General features: G+C 39.8%; 2 protein-coding genes across 13 annotated transcripts in view; one reads left to right on the top strand and one right to left on the bottom strand.

The window, feature by feature from the left end:
* Itpr (Inositol 1,4,5,-trisphosphate receptor) overlaps positions 1 to 17,248 on the bottom strand; it is a 153,440-nt gene that overhangs the window by 128,645 nt on the left and 7,547 nt on the right. The window lies entirely within an intron of this gene.
* Positions 3,432 to 17,248, top strand: part of Nmdar1 (glutamate ionotropic receptor NMDA type subunit 1) — a 55,608-nt gene continuing 41,791 nt past the window's right edge. Inside the window, exon 1 of the mRNA XM_073983266.1 lies at positions 3,432 to 3,550. The gene's annotated coding sequence lies outside the window, so the exon portion shown is untranslated. The remainder of the gene's footprint in view (positions 3,551 to 17,248) is intronic.

The following is a 17,248-nucleotide window of genomic DNA, read 5'->3' as shown; positions in this document are numbered from 1 at the left end:
ATAAAATACAAAATATCTATATATATAAAAATGGTGTAAAAAATGTATAGTAATTCATAAAATGAGAACGGATAGGCCGATTTCTGTAAAATTTTTTGCCAGTTATTCGTATTTTCGAGGAGAAGGTCTTTACGAAAAAAAATTTTGGAAAATCTCTCTGGAAAAGTCGGAAAATTGGAAAAATCGAAAATTGAGTTTTTGTATGAAATTTTATTCCTTAATAGCGAGACGAAGTTCGCCGGGTCCGCTAGTATAATATAAAATATAGAATTAACAAGTAAAAAAGTATCAGTCGGCTTTGCCGACAGAGATATACCCTCAGCCTGTGTATATTGAAACAATTTTTTTCCAAAAAAACGCATGTATTTAGGGAGTTTTAAAAATTTTGGGCGTTTGAACTGACAAAAATGTTGATTAGGATTTAATATCTAAAGTTTTGCGGAGGAGATATTAAAAAGAATGGATCTCCAGCCACTACATATGGTACCATAGGGGTTTTTTAGAACTTCAGGGATGTTTGCTCAAGAAGTATGAACTTGCCCCTGAAACAACTTTTACCATCGCAATTGAGACAGCAATGCAAGTTGCTTCAACAAAAATCAAAGGGATTCGAAAGCAGGTCTTAAAGTGAACATGTATCCGAAATTTTGAGTGGGAGGTACCGGATGAAGTGGACAAATATAGTCCATATTTGAACCTGATCTATATCTGGTAGATATATTAGGATGTGTAAAGTATGGACCAATTCGGCCACTCTCTTCAAGAGTTATCGTACGCACAATTTTTCCGAACATTTTTGAACTTTTGTGGGGGAGGTACCTGAAGGAGTGGACCGATATGGCTTATCTTCGAACTTATACTATGTTTGGACAAAATATTACTAAGGCCAAACTTTGGACCGAATCGGCAGACCTGTTCGGGAGTTATTTTGCCCTCCAACCTCCTCACACGGTGTCATAGGGGTTTTTTGCAACTTTCAGGCTATTTTCTCAGGAAGTATGGACTTGCCCCTGATGAAACTTATACCGTCGTATGGAGGGCAGTGAATACAAGTTGCTAAAGCAAAAATCAAAGCGATTCGAGAGATGTTCCTAAACTGAACTTTTCCAAAATTTTGTGTGGGAGGTACCCGACGGAGTGGACCGATTGATTCCATATTAAAACCTGATCTAAGTCTGGTACACGCTCCACGATGGGCAAAGTATGGACCAAATCGGTTACACCCTTCAAGAGTTATCGTGCGTACAAATTTTCCGAACATTTTCGAACTTTTGTGGAGGAGGTACCGGAAGGAGTGGACCGATATAGCTCATCTTCGAACTTAAACTAAGTTTGGACAAAATATTACGAAAGCCAAAATTTGAACCGAATCGGTTCATCCCTTCGAGAGTTATCGTGCGCTCCAGCCAGCCAGACAGACAGACAGACGGACGGACATTGCTCAATCGACTCCAAATTGTCTGAAACACATTTCGTCCAAACATACTTGGGGTCTAAAACCATTATTTCGATGAGGCACATTTTGCCCGTATGAAAGTGTATATACCCTTCATAGCCTAAAGGCTGAGGGTATAAAAATATAAAATATAACAAGTAAAAAGGTATCAGTCGGCTTTGCCGACAGAGATATACCCTCAGCCTCTGAGGATTGAAACTAATAATACCGGTATGTATGAACTTGCCGACAAAAAATATATTTGGTTTGAAGCTCAAATGTGTTGCGGAGGATGTACCTGAAGGAATGGACCGACATAGTCCATTTTGGAAGTGGATCTTATTTTGGTAGCCATTCCTTTCGATACATTTTGTGCCCACCAGTCATTTCAGTTGATCACCGTATAACTTAGAGGTTTTGGGCTACGATATCAGGAAGCATAAATTTGTCCACGAAAATCATAATATCGCTTAAATAGGAAATCAAAGAATATCATCGGAAAAAAATTCCAAAGATTCTTCTAACAGATCTTAAGGAGAAGACCGATTTCTGAAGTAAAACTATATTTGATAAAGTATTAGGAGATCCATGGTTCGAAAGGTTGATCCATTCAGCAGATATAGAGCGTACTATTTTAGTGACATTTTTAATTTTTAGGGGTGTGGGGTGGTACCTGAAGTTGCGCACAGATAGTGTCAATCTTCAAACTTAAATTCAGTTTGGACTAAATATAACGAAGCCCAAATTTTGGACCGAATCTGCTGATCCATTCGAGAGTTATCGTACGCATAGTGCATTGGGATTTTTAAAGGTTTCGGGCTATTTTCTGAGGACTTGACTTGCCCCTAAAAACTTGCACCGTCGTAATGGGGGCAGCGAATAATTTTCGAAATTTTATGTGGGAGGTACCTGAAAGAGTTGATATACATATATAGTCCATATTCCAACCTGATCTATGTCTCGTAGAAATATTATGATGTGACACAGTATGGACAAAATCCGCTACTGCTTTCAGGAGTTATCGTGGGTACAAATGTTTCGAATATTTTCGAACTTTTGTTGGAGAGGTACCTAAAGGCATGAACCGATATGGTTCACTTTCAGACTTAACTAAATTCGGACAAAATATTACCATGGCCAAATTTTAGACCGAATCGGCAGATCCGTTCGAGAGCAATGGGATTTTTGCACATTTCGGGCTATTTTCTCAGGAAGTATGGACTTGCCCCTGATAAAACTTGTATCTTCGTAATGGGGACAGCGAATAAAAGTTGCTACAACAAAACTCAAAGCGATCGGAGAGCATGTCCTAAACTGAACTTTTCCGAAGTTTTGTGTGGGAGGTACCCGAAGAGTTGGACCGATAGCGTCCACATTTTAAACCTCATCTATGTCTGGTAGCAATTTCACAACGTGCAAAGTATAGACCAAATCGGTTACTCCCTTTAAGAGTTATCGTTCTCACAAATTTTCCGAACATTTCCGAACTTTTGTAGGGGAGGTACCTGAAAGAGTGGATCGATATGGCTCATCTTCGAACTTAAACTAAGTTTGGACAACATATTACGAAAGCCAAATTTTGGACCAAATCGGATCATCCGTTCGAGAGTTATCGTGCGCACCAACCAGCCAGACAGGAAGACGAACGGACATTGCTAAATCGGCTCCAAATTGTCTGAAACGAATTTCGTCCAAACATACATGGGGTCTAAAACCATTGTTTCGATGAGGCACATTTCGCCCGTATGAAAGTGTATATACCCTCGTTAGCACAAAATCCTGATGGTATAAAAACGCTAAAATGGCAACACTGCTCGAAAAAGAGAGTAAAATGAAGGGAGCATCGAAACATATGTTCAGATGTTATGTAGAGCTTAAATTGTTGAATAGATTTTAAAAGTTCCTTAAGATAAAGCTTTTGAAAATTGAAAGTTTTCTTTAGCAAGGATTACCAAGAAAAAGGATGCTGGATTGTTTATCAGAAAAAAGGACTTTTTCAGTATTCTAACGGTATTTAAGGGGTATACATTGACGCACAAAGATACGCGACTATTAAAGAAAACTTAAAGTTATTTTAAAATAATGCAAAACTAAATTAAATTACAAGAAAAAAAGGTGCGATTAAATAAGAAAAGAATTTTTTTTAAATATTTCCAGAAAAAAGATTTAAATTATACAAGTGAAAGTGAATGAAAAATTAAAAAAAATGTGTAATTAATATTTGAATTACTGAAGACAAAAAATGAATATTTTTATATTAAAAATATTATTGAAAATTGTGGTTCTTGAAGATGTAAAAAGTAAAAGTGTTTTTTTTTTTATTTTTTTATCAAAAGAGGATTACATGAAGAGTTTTTTTTATTAAATTTTCTCTATTACATTTTAACACACCCTAAAAATGGAAAACTAAATGTTTCCCTTCTTAAATTCTATTTAACACATTAATTCAGTTGTTTTTTCTTCACTTGCAAAAGAATTGTTGGCATTATCGTCGTCATCTTTCCTATCCTCCTCCTCCTACAACGTTCTATTGTCAATGAAAACGAAACGAATCATCTGTCGTGTGGTACTTCAATGGCAAATATTGCTCCACACCAAGTAGAGGAAATAACGACGAAGAGCTGCTTGCTGGTACTCGTAGAGGAAACAAACATTTTTACATCCTCCCACCCATCAGTAACAACAACAAACACAGAAACTGGGAGCTTATATGAAACAGGAGTACGCCAAACAGCCAAGTGTAGTGCAATTTCATTTAACGCCCTACATAACCATAGATACACACACAACATTTAGGAAAACCTTTGTGAAAAAAATAAAAAAACGCAACCAAAAAGCATTTTCCTTTTAGCATAACCGTTTTCTAAACAAATTTTTATCATAAAATCAGCTGGGTAAACAAAAAAGAGCACAACCTTGCGTCTTCTTGTCTACACCGCACAAGGACATTTATGTGTCTGGCACGCATTTTGTAAAAGAAACGAAACAAAACAAAATTAATAAAAAAGAAATGAAATTAAAAAGGCAAACAGTAGAAAGCAAGAGACCAAACATAATTTATTATCATTATCATGATGATAATGAAGTAGAGTGTGTGTATGTATTTGTTTTCACATCCTCCGAAGACATCCCTCAAGGCATTTAATTCAATTTCATTTCCCCTATGGAGTTGTCAATAATGCTCATGAATGGAATTGTGTTTTCTGTTTCTTTTGAAAGAGTAATAAACTCATTTTGCTTTAATTTCAGTTGGGAATTTTGCTTACAACAAATTGAGTCTATGCCATAGACTCTATGGTAATAAAGACAATCTAGTTTACGTTCAGAGAATAAGCTATGTATATACTTATATTTTGTATGTATTCCGTTATAATAGCAATGAAAGTGCCATAAGTGCGTAGACGTGATGTATGTTTAGATGAATGCATTCATAATTTGTATACGCTCCATAACCTAAAAAAATAATAATATGTATACGCACCACTATGTAAGTGAAGCAAATCGCAGTTATTCATTGGAATTAAGGCTATTAGAGCAGCTGTTACGAATTTTCGGAAGAAAAATTAACAAAATCTATGATATAACGTAGGGGAAGGAAGATACCAAGGAACGGTCCTGACCGGCTTCAACATGGCAAAGCCCAGGATTTATCATGGTCCCTCTTTCATCCCAAGTGGACACTGACCTCACCGTGGGGTCACCTGGGGAACTGCCTTTAACACCCGTTAAAGGTAGTGAGCTAACATGTGCCGCGCGTTCACCCATAAGAGCGTTAAAAACTTGGGTTTGGGCGTCGTTAGTAACGAGGTTAGTAACCCTCCCCTAGAAAAAACAGCCTACTATGAAAAAAAACGGTGCAGTTTACGCATTGGCAGATGCACAGGAAATACGATGGAACGGGAAAGGCGCCACAGCAACACCTAAAGTTCACACACTGTATTATAGCTGCCATGACACAAAGCATGAGTTTGGTTGCGGATTTGTAGTTGGTCGGAGGTTAAAACATTTGGTCTCCAGCTTCACCCCAGTGAATGAAAGACTCGCTGCAATTCGATTAAAAGCAAAATTCTTTAACATCAGCTTTATTTGCGCTCATGCTCCCTCTGAAGACAAGGACGAACAGACCAAAGATATATTTTACGAGCGGTTAGAAGAAACTTATGACGTTGCCCAGCCCATGACATTAAAATTATACTAAGCGATTTTAATGCTAAAATTGGAAATGAGAATATCTTTGGCCCAACAGTCGGAAAATTAAGTCTCCACAGTGAAACACCTGACAATGGTATGAGGCTGATAGACTTTGCAGCTGCAAGAAACATGGTAGTTAGCAGTACCAGATTTAAGCATCTCGATATTCATAAGGGCACCTGGCTGTCGCCAGATAAAAGAACAAGAAATTAAATTGATTACGTTGTGATAGATGGAAGACATGCATCAAGCGTGTTGGATGTACGGCCGTTCCGAAGTGCAAACATAGACTCGGACTACTACCTTGTTGCAGCAAAGGTACGTAACCAGATTAAACGTAGCAAACAAAGTGCGAACAGACACAACACGGAAGTTGGACATCGGTAAACTGCAATCACAACAGATAGCCACAGCATATTCCACTCAACTGGCCCAACTGCTTAATCAAAGAACTCCTCGTCCCAATAACATATCAGCACAATGGCAAAACATTGCCCACTCCATGCAAACAGCCGCAAAATGAGTATTTGGATATCGGAGACCTCCACCAAGGAATCCATGGTATGACCAGGAGTGTCGTGCTGCTACCGAAGAGAAAAATGCGGCATATAGGGCTACTCTACAACCAGTAGTAACGCGTAGCGCACGAGAGAGGTATCGGGAGAAAAGGAGAGAGGAGAAACGTCTTTTCCGCAGGAAAAAGAAAGATATGTAAAAGCGGGAGTGTGAACAAATCGAGATGTACCGGAGACAGAATGAAGTCCGAAAATTCTACCAAAGAGTGATACATCAAACTGATGGCTTTGGAACTGACACATCCTCCTGTAGAGACCAGCAAGGTAATCTGGTAACAGATACTGATAGCGTGCTCAGGATATGGAAGGAACATTTCTCCAATCTGCTGGTATCCAATAGTAGCGTTGACGATGATACCACAGATCCAATCCCAGAAGATGGTATAGAATGTATACCGCCCGGCCAAGATGAGGTAAAAACAGCAATCAACCGGCTGAAGAATGATAAAGCAGAAGGAGCCGATGTCTTACCAGCCGAGCTGTTTAAAACCGGAGGCGACACGCTGATAAGGTGTATGCATCAGCTAGTTAGCACCATCTGGCAGGAAGAACGCGTACCCGACGATTGGAACCTGAGCATCCTGTGTCCCGTCCATAAGAAAGGATATAAGACTTTATGCTCCAACTATAGGGGAATACGTCTTCTCCCTATCGCCTACAAGATAGTGTGAGGGATATTGTGCGAACGACTAAAGCCCATAGTCGACGAAATAATTGGACCATACCAATGCGGCCTTAGACCTGACAAGTCCAACACCAGATATTTAGCCTGAGGCAAATCCTGGATAAGACCCAAGAGATGCAGATCGACACCTACCACCTTTTTGTAGATTAAAATGCAACCTTCGACAGACCGCTACGTTCAAAGGTATTCCAAGCCATGTCTGGATTTGGTATACCCGCTCATCCGGCTTTGTAAAATGACTCTTCAGTTAAAATAGGAAAGAACCTCTCCGAAAAGTTTTGTGCCACAAGAGGTTTCAGGCAAGGAGACAGCATTTCGTGTGATCTTTTCAACATCTACACCAATAGCCACATGTTACTTGCTTATGCTGATGATATAGACATCATGGGACGATCAGATAACTGATACCTTTATGAAGGTCGAAGGAGAATCTGCTAAAGTGGGTCTGGCGGTAAACGGCGAGAAGACCATGCTGATCGGGTCGACGCGCAATGCGACCATTGAGATCGGACCAAGTGTTGAAGTTGGTTGCACCGCCGTAAACACAAGAAACGACATCAGTTGTGAAATAAAAAGAAGAATTGTATTGGCTACTTTGGCTAAGCACTTTAAAAACAAAGCCACAACTCGTCAAACAAAAATAACGCTTTACAAAACACTGATACTACCCGTGCTGATGTATGGTTCCGAAACCTGGGTACTTGCGCAAGCAGATAAGGCAGTGCTTTGCGTGTTTGAGAGAAAAATTCTTCGAAAGATCTACGGACCAATCTGCGTTGACGGTGAATATCGACGTCGTATGAACCACGAGCTGTATCTGCTATACAACGACATTAAAATTGTTAAACGTATCGAGATGCAGCGATTACGTTGGCTAGGCAATATAATAAGAATGAGCGATGATGAACCCGCTAAAAAGGCGTATAAATTCGGGCCACATGGCGGTGCACGCAGAATTGGCAGGCCAAAGAATAGATGACGCAAACAGGTGTCATAAATGCTCCAAAAATGGCCTGGAAGAATGCCTCTTCGACGATAAATAGCTTAGAAAATGTTAATTCAAATTTATCACAAAGGTGTATGATATCCCCGACTTTTATACTGATGTAGTGCCTATATAATTAGGTCAAAAAGTTTTTTTATGTTTTCAATTCATGAAACAAACACGAATAACCATAAAAGAATGGACTACTGAGCACGCAGAATTGGCAGGCCAAAGAATAGATGGCGCAAACAGGTGGATGAAGAGATGACAAGGGGCGGTATTCCAGAAAGCGAAGCACTAAACAGAGAGAATTGGATATCTTTTCTAGTTCGGTCTATGGAACAAATGTTCTGTAATGGGCCACCTAAGTAAGTAAATTTTGAACCAAATCGGTTCATCCGTTCGACAATTATCGTGCCCTCCAACCACTACACTTTGTGCCACAGGATTTTTTTACAACTTCGGGCTATTTTCTCGGGAAGTATGGACTAATAAAACTTGTAATTTAAAAGTTGAGGTTCCTAGTAAACACTAATATCTCCACCTAAAACTGTCAACATAGGTCCATGTTTTGGTATAGCCCCCATATAATGGTACTTCCCGATTTTTGGTATTTTGAGGATTTTAGCTACAATTTTAGATCGAACTACCTGTAATTTGACAGTTGAAGTTCCTAGTAATCACAAAACATCTCCACCTAAAACTGTCAACATAGGTCCATGTTTTGTATATGCCCCATATAATGGTTCCTCCCGATTTTTGGTTTTTTGAGGATTTTAACTAAAATTTTTCACCGAACTACCTGTAATTTGACAGTTGAGGTTCCTAGTGATCACAAAACATCTCCACTAAACACTGTCAACAGAGGACCATGTTTTGGTATAGCCCCCATATAACGGTACCTCCCGATTTTCGGTAGTTTGAGGATTTTAGGTAAAATTTTTGACCGAACTACCTGTAATTTGACATTTGAGGTTTCCCAAAATACCACATTCGAAAACTGTAAGCCGAGGACCACTTTTTGAAACAGTCCCCATATAACGTTACCTCCCGATTTTTGGTATTTTGAAGATTTTAGCTACAATTTTCGACCGAACTATTTGTAAATCGACATTTGAGTTTCCCAGTGGTTACAAAACTTCCACACTTTGATTTACCCCATATAAGGTTCCACACCGATTGAATACATTTGTTATGACTTTCTATACCCTACACCACTATGTGGGGAGGGTATTATAAGTTGGTTTTGGCCAAAAAGTTTGTAACGCATCAAAATAATGGTCGTAGACCCATACTTATATATGTATACCAAAATGAATGTCTCGAGCTGAGTCGATCTGGCAATGTGTGTCCGTCCGTCTGTCCATCTAAACCTTGATCGGATCGTCACCAAATTTTGGGTATTGATGAGGGTCCCGGAGGGGAAGAAGCCTACTGATTTTGGTGATGGCCGGATAATATTCAGGGGTCGGAATGGGCAAAAAACTTATTTGAAGAAAAAGTCAACGTCAACGAATATCTCCGCTTTTATATGGGGTATATCAAAAGCAAATAAAAGTAGAAAATATCACCTTTACAACGATGTATAGTAGCTTGTCGTAGGTGGTCAAACAACGAAGATATCGCAATAGCCGCTGGTAGAATACAAGTTTTCATTTTTGCGATTTTAATTATAATGACGAATATCACAGCTTTGGTTGGGGAGCTTCTAAAAGCAAAGCCTGACTATGAAATTAGATTATCCCACCTTTACAATGATGCAAAGTAGGTTGGCGTAGGTGGACAAATAACGGAGATATTGCAATAGTCGGTAATACATCTCATTTTTCCACTTTTTTGGAAATCACGCTACAGGTCGCAATTTTGATCGGATCGTCACGAAGTTTTGGGTGTTGATGAGGGTCCCGGAGGGGAAGAAGCCTATTGATTTTGGTGATGGTACGATAATATTTAGGGATCGTAATGTTCAAAACGCTTATTTGGATAAAAAGACAACGTTGTTTTCCAAAGCGAATACCTCAGCTTCTATATGGGATATACCAAAAGCAACGAAGATATTACAATAGACGCAAATAAAACCCAAATTTTCATTCTAGCAATTTTAATTATAATGACGAATATCACAGCTTTGGTTGGGGACTTTCCAATAGAAAGCCTGGCTATGAAAGTAGAAGATCCCATATTTACAATGATGCAACCAAGTCGGCGTAGGTGACCAACTAACGGAGATATCGCAATAGTTGGTAATACATCCCATTTTTCCATTTTTTGGAAATCACGCTACAGGTCGCAATTTTGATCGGATCGTCACGAAATTTTGGGGGTTAATGGGAGTCCCACAGAGGTAGAAGCCTATTGATTTTGATGATGGTCGGAAAATATTCAGGGGTCGGAATGGGCAAAAACTTATTTGGAGAAAATGTCAACGTTTTATTTCAAAGCCAATATCTCTGTTTCGTTAAGTGGTATATCAAAACCAAAACTGAAAAGAAAAGTAGAAAATATCACCTTTACAACGATGTAAAGTAGGTTGACGCAGGTGGTCAAACAACAGAGATATCGCAATAGTCGGTAATGCATCCCATTTTCCAATTTTTTGGATTCACTCTGCAGCTCGCAATTTTGATCGGGTCCCACATAGGAAGAAGCCAAACATAATTTGCTCGGATGGTCACGAAATTTTGGTTGTTTATGGTGGTCCCAGAGAGAAAGAGGCATATTATGTTTGGTGGTAGTCGGATTATATTCCCTAAAAGAAATGTTTACCAGTGAAAAGCTTATGTACAGAGGTAGTGGTGTAGGGTATCACATGGTCGGCCCCGTCCTCACTGTAGCCTTTGCTCACTTGTTTACCTTATTTAAGTCTCAGTGGTCACCTAAAATTGTGGACAGGAAAGAAAATAATTATTCCGTTTTACTTCAGAATATTTTATGGTGGAGGGTATAAAAAGTTCGGCCCGGCCGAACTTAACATTTTTTTTATTTGTTTTTTTTTTTTTTATACATTCACAGATTGAGGATATTTAGCTGCCGACAAAGCCTACCGTTTCTTGTCTACTTATTTTAATTTTCAAATCAAGTCATCACGAGCACAGTGGTCCCACTTGTATGGAAAGGAGTGCCAAAAATAGTTATAATCGAGGTACCGCCTCGAAATTTTAAACATAGTTTTATAACGAGCCCAAAAGAGAAAAAAAAATTTAATGAATGTAGGTCCACGTTTAGGTATAGCTCCCATATAAACGTACCTCCCGATATTCGGAATTTTGACGATTTTAGACAAATTTTCCAATTCGATCACCACACCTCCGTGCAACAAATGTCCATTATAAGTCCAAGTTTAGATTGTAGGTCCCATATAAACGTACCTCCCGATATTCGGTATTTTGACGATTTAAACCAAATTTTCTAACCGAGTTGGCTGTAAGTTTGTATTTTGACTTCGGGGGGAACACCATACCTCCGGGAAAAAAATATATGTAGGTCCACGTTTAGGTATAGCTCCCATATAAACGTAGCTCCCGATTTTCGGAATTTTGGCGATTATACAGGCGTGGTATAAGGCGAATAACTTACAGGGTGGCAGCTGGAGGCAGCTGAATCTCGTTTTATCGTAAACTAGAGTAATGATACTAAAAATAGCACAACAAGTCATTTACAAAGAATTTATTTTTAAGAAAGTTAGAAAACGAATTTTCAATATCTTTTTCCGTAAAAACATAGTCAATGCCATCAAATATAAGTTTCATTATGGAAATTGTACATTTTACCTCTTCAATTGATCATGTTGTGATAGATGGAAGACATTCATCGAGCGTGTTGGATGTACGATCGGTCCGAGGCGCAAACATTGATTCGGACCACTACAGATAGCCACAGCATATTCCACTCAACTAGCCCAATTGCTTAATGAGAGCACTCCTAGTCCCGATAACATAACAACACAATGGCAAAATATTGGCCACTCCATGCAAACAGCCACAAAATCCATACTTAGATACCAGAGACCTCCACAAAGGAATTTATGGTATGACCAGGAGTGTCGTGCTGCTACCGAAGAGAAAAATGCCGCATATAGAGCTACTTTACATTCAGTAGCAACGCGTAGCGCACGAGAGAGATATCGAGAGAAAAGGAGAGAAGAGAAATGTCTTTTCCGCAAAAAAAGAGAGAAAAGGAAAAGCGGGAGTGTGAAAAAATCGAGATGTACAGGAGCCAGATTGAAGTCCGAAAGTTCTACCAAAGAGTGAAACATCAAACAGATGGCTTTGGTACAGACACATCCTCCTGTAGAGACCAGCAAGGTAATCTGGTAACAGATACAGATAGCGTGCGAAGACGAAGATACCACAGATCCAATCCCAGAAGATGGTATAGAATGTATACCGCCCGGCCAAGATGAGGTAAAAACAGCAACCAACCGGCTGAAGAATAATAAAGCAGCAGGAGCTGATGGCTTACCAGCCGAGCTGTTTAAAACCGGAGGCGACGCGCTGAGAAGGTGTATGCATCAGTTAGTTAGCACCATCTGGCAGGAAGAACGCGTAGCCGACGATTAGAACCTGAGCATCCTGTGTCCCTTCCACAAGAAAGGAGATAAGAGTGTATGCTCCAACTATAGGGGCATAAGTCTTCTTCCTATTGCCTATAAGATAGTGTCAGGGATATTGTGCGAACGACTAAATCCAATGGTCAACGAAATAATTGGACCATACCAATGTGGCTTTAGACCTGGCAAGTCCACTATTGAGCAGATATTTACCCTGCGGCAAATCCTGGAGAAGACCCAAGAAATGCAGATCGGCACATATCACCTTTTCGTCGATTATAAAGCAGCATTCGACAGTCCCTTCCGATCAAAGGTATTCCATGCAATGTCTGAATTTGGTATCCCCGCAAAGCTCATCCGGCTTTGTAAGATGACTTTAACTGATACTAGGTCCTCAGTTAAAATTGGAAAGAACCTCTCCGAAGTATTTTGTACCAAAAGAAATTTCAGACAAGGAGACAGCCTTTCGTGTGACATATTCAACATTTTGCTGGAAAAGGTAATACGAGATGCAAATGTTACTTGCTTATGCTGATGACATAGACATCATGGGACGATCAGTAAAGGAAGTGACTGATACCTTTAGGAAGGTCGAAGCAGAATCTGCGAAAGTGGGTCTGGCGGTAAACGGCGAAAAGACCAAATTGATGGTGTCGACGCGCAAAGCGTCCATAGAGCTCGGACCAACTGTGGAAGTTGGTACCTATAATTTTAAGGTAGTTAAAGACTTCGTCTACCTCGGCACTGCCATAAACACAACAAACAACATCAGTTATGAAATAAAACGAAGAATTGTATTGGCCAACAGATGCTACTTTGGTTTAAGTAAGCAATTTAAAAACAATGCCATATCTCGTCAAACAAAAATAATACTATACAAAACGCTGATACTACCCATGCTAATGTATGGCTACGAAGCATGGGTACTTGCGCAAGCAGATAAGGCAGTGCTTGGTGTGTTTGAGAGGAAAATTCTTCGAAAGATCTACGGGCCTATTTGTGTTGACGGTGAATATCGACGTCGTATGAACCACAAGCTTTATCAGCTGTACAAAGACATGAATATAGTTAGACGTATCGAGATGCAACGATTGCGTTGGCTACGCCATATTATAAGAATGAGCGATGATGAACCCGCTAAAAAGGCGTATGAATACATGCCACATGGCGGTGCACTCAGAGTCGGCAGGCCTAAGCTTCGATGGAGCATACAAGTGGATGAAGAAATGAAAAGGCGCGGTATTCCAGAAAGCGAAGCGAAAAACAGAGAGAATTGGAGATCTTTTCTTAGTTCGGTCTATGGAACAAATGTTCTGTAATGGGCCAGCTAAGTAAGTAAGTAACCTTTTCAACTCTTTTTAATTTCACTCGTAAACTACGAATGCTTTGCGGATCTATTTTTCGTTTTTAAGGCACCGCATTCAAGTCTCAATTTCTTCGACTTAACTTGACATATTACCGCTGTAAATTGGCAAAAATCATATTGGATTTTAAACATTTAATGTGTTTGGAGAATATTTCTTTCAATCGCAATCAAATTTGTCGCCATAAAATTTAAGATTTTTGTCCACGAGCGGAACCACAGTGCGATGTAGGCCTTTATTCTGTTTTTACCCTACTTTCTCTTGAGCAATATTAATCACTCTCCATTAATTACGATCATCATCGACAACCGCAATTTGTTTACAACATTTGCGCTGTGCGTTTGTATGTGTTTGTCTTTAAATTACTTATCTAACCACAGAGTTGAAGGTCAAGGTGTATATTGAACGAAATCATGAATAATTAAACGATTTCTGTCTTTCGCTTTTATTTGTTCGTTCTTTCTTGGAGAAATATCATTGCGATATTAGCGGACAATTAATCTACAGCTGTAATTGTGTGACCTTTTTGCTAACGTCCAGTTCAGAAGTTCAATGGATATTATGAATCAATCAATTTCAATTGATTCAACTTATGGGGGCCAATCTCCATTCAGAATCTGATATTCATTCAATCAATTGTGATTTTCTATATCCCCTCCCTTCTCTCTCACCATTCTTCTAAAGGGTATTAAATATCATTTAATTGTTATAAATGCCACACGAAATGAATGATACTGGTGTATACAGAGCAGATACAGTAAAGAGGAAAAGTACTGTTATACGTCAGTTAAATACCCTAAGATCGAACATGATATATATAGGGCTTCACATAATTTGGATCAACTTAGTTACTTCGTTCAAAAGGTATCTAGAGCAACATCCAGAAGATTCTGGCTAAATCAATGGAATAGATTTGGCCTTATTTTATGTTGGGTCTCTTCTGAACTATTTTGAATGATATCTATACAAATTCGCCTTGTATTTTCCTTTTTCTTGTAAAAAATACGTTTCTACTATCCTCTACTTAATTCCCATTCCCTTTTTAAAATGCTCTTCTTCATGGGGAATTAGTTCGCAGGGTACAAAAGCTAATGGAATGTTAAACTGAATGAATGAAACCATAAACTTGACATACATTTCATGGTCAATTTACGTACATATCTATCTACATACAATAAACGCAAGCATAAGTAAGAGACACGCAAAAAAATGATATAATCGGTACCTCAATAAGCGCAAGTTCAATAGGACAAACATAACGATCTCTACAAGCCCCCCTCTTGATAAAAAAAACGGTCACAACAAAGAGAAGAGCACCCACTGGCAAAGTTCAATTGCTTTTAATTGTAGATGAAATATGGAGGTATTCAACATGAAATCTCCCCTTCGAACAACAACCGACAAAACAAGATCACAAAAGAAGAGATTACTTATAAAATGTTTGTTATCGAACTTGTGTCTCTGAGTACTTGTGGTTCAGGTGGATGATAGTGAAATGGAACGTTGAAAATCCCCTTTTTTGAATTGGCTGGGACTTTACGGCCACCAAAAAGTCATTCTTTAGCTGGAGATATCCACTTTAAAAGGAAACATGGTAATCTGAGAACCAAATTGTGTCCACAAGAATTCTCTGTTAAAATTTTAGTATCGAATAATGATACGAAGTTTTACTGGGAGTTCTCTTGTCTTTTTTGGGATGTTTGTAGGAACAATTATATAAGTATATCATCAGGCATATAAGGGCACCAGCGAATCAATAAACCACCCCACTTCATAACCTCTAAACGCCGTACTTTCATTAACCACGGGAAAGCTAATTGGCAAGGATTCAGAGAATTCACCACACAGCGTTTCAGAGACCTGCCCAATCCCTTTGATGTTCGGGTAGCAGAGAGGAATTTCCGAGACATCATCACTGCTGCAGTCGCTCGCCATATTCCTGCCGATCAAATACCTGAAATAAGACCTAATTTCCCAGTAGAGGCGACGGGATTAGCAAATGAGCGTGATGAGCCGGGCGAACCCTAATGCCCCTAAGAGTCAGAGAGCTGGAAGTGGAAGTCAATAGGTTAGTCGCTGAACACAAGCGGAAAAAGTGGCTAGAGCATCTGAAGTGCTGCAACATTGGTACCGGTTGTAGTAAATTGTGGACAACGGTTAAGGTGCTATCGAACCCTAGTAGGAGGGATGATCGGACATCTGTCATGTTTAACGGTGTGGCTATTACAGATCCGAAGAGGTGCACGGGCTATTTTTGCAATTTATCGAGCACCCCTATAGCAAGCGGGCGAAGAGAAGTTTGCGATCCCTTCCATCCGAGGAGAAACCACCACAATTTACGATGGGTGATGTTGAAAATGTTATCCGAGGTGCAAAATCGTCCAAAGCGCTTGGACCTAACGGAATTTCAATGATGATGCTAAAACAGCCTGATGGCTCGGGAGTCGAGTATTTAAGTAAGGACCTCAAGCTATCGCCGGCCACCCTAATAGTTCCCAAAGCATGGAAGATGGGCAGGGTGGTCCCGCTGCTGAAACCTGACAAAGATGCCTGCAAAAGTGAATCAAACAGGCCGTTGTCACTTCTATCGCCAGTAGCAAAGATACTCGAGGCGTTACTCCTCTCCAGCATCAGAGCGTGTTATCCAGATGCGGATCATCAACACAGGTTCCGGAAGCAGCATATTACCACAACAGCACTGAACGGCATTTCTAGATATATTGGCGGACCCAACCTGGACAAACCGTGCCACAGAACAGTGATGGTAGCATTGGATCTGAGCAAAGCGTTTGTAACAGTCAGACATGCTAGGCTTTCCAAAGGAAAGGGTGCTTCTAAAAACCATTTCCAAGAAAAAGGGTGCTTCTAAAGACCCTTTCCAAGGGAAAGGGTGCCTCTAAAGATTCTTTCCAAAGGAAAGGGGGCTTCTGTAGACCCCTTTCCAAGGGAAATGGTGCCTCTAAAGACCCTTTCCAAGAGAAAGAGTGCTTCTGAAGACCCTTTCCAAGGGAAAGGGTGCCTATAAAGACCCTTTCCGATGGAAAGATAGCATCTGAAGACCCATTCCAAGGGAAAGGCTGCTTCTGAAGACCCTTTCCAAGGGAAAGGATGCTTCTTAAGACCCTTTCCAAGGGAAAGGATGCTTCTTAAGAGCATCCTTCTAAAGACCCTTTCCAAGAAAAAGGGTGCTTCTGAAGACCCTTTCCAAGGGAAAGACTGCTTCTGAAGACACTTTCCAAGGGAAAGGGTGCTTCTGAAGCCCTTTCCAAGGGAAGGGATGCTTCTGAAGACCATTTCCGAGGGAAAGATTGCTTCTGAAGACCCTTTCCAAGGGAAATGGTGCTTCTGAAGACACTTTCCAAGGGAAATGGTGCTTCTGAAGACACTTTCCAAGGGAAAGGGTGCTTCTGAAGACACTTTCCAAGGGAAAGGGTGCTTCTGAAGACACTTTCCAAGGGAAAGGG

This window comes from Musca autumnalis, unplaced genomic scaffold, assembly GCF_047663935.1.
Source record: "Musca autumnalis isolate F117 unplaced genomic scaffold, ASM4766393v1 scaffold_1, whole genome shotgun sequence".
Classification (NCBI taxonomy): domain Eukaryota; kingdom Metazoa; phylum Arthropoda; class Insecta; order Diptera; family Muscidae; genus Musca; species Musca autumnalis.
This window is presented reverse-complemented; position numbering and strand designations above follow the sequence as displayed.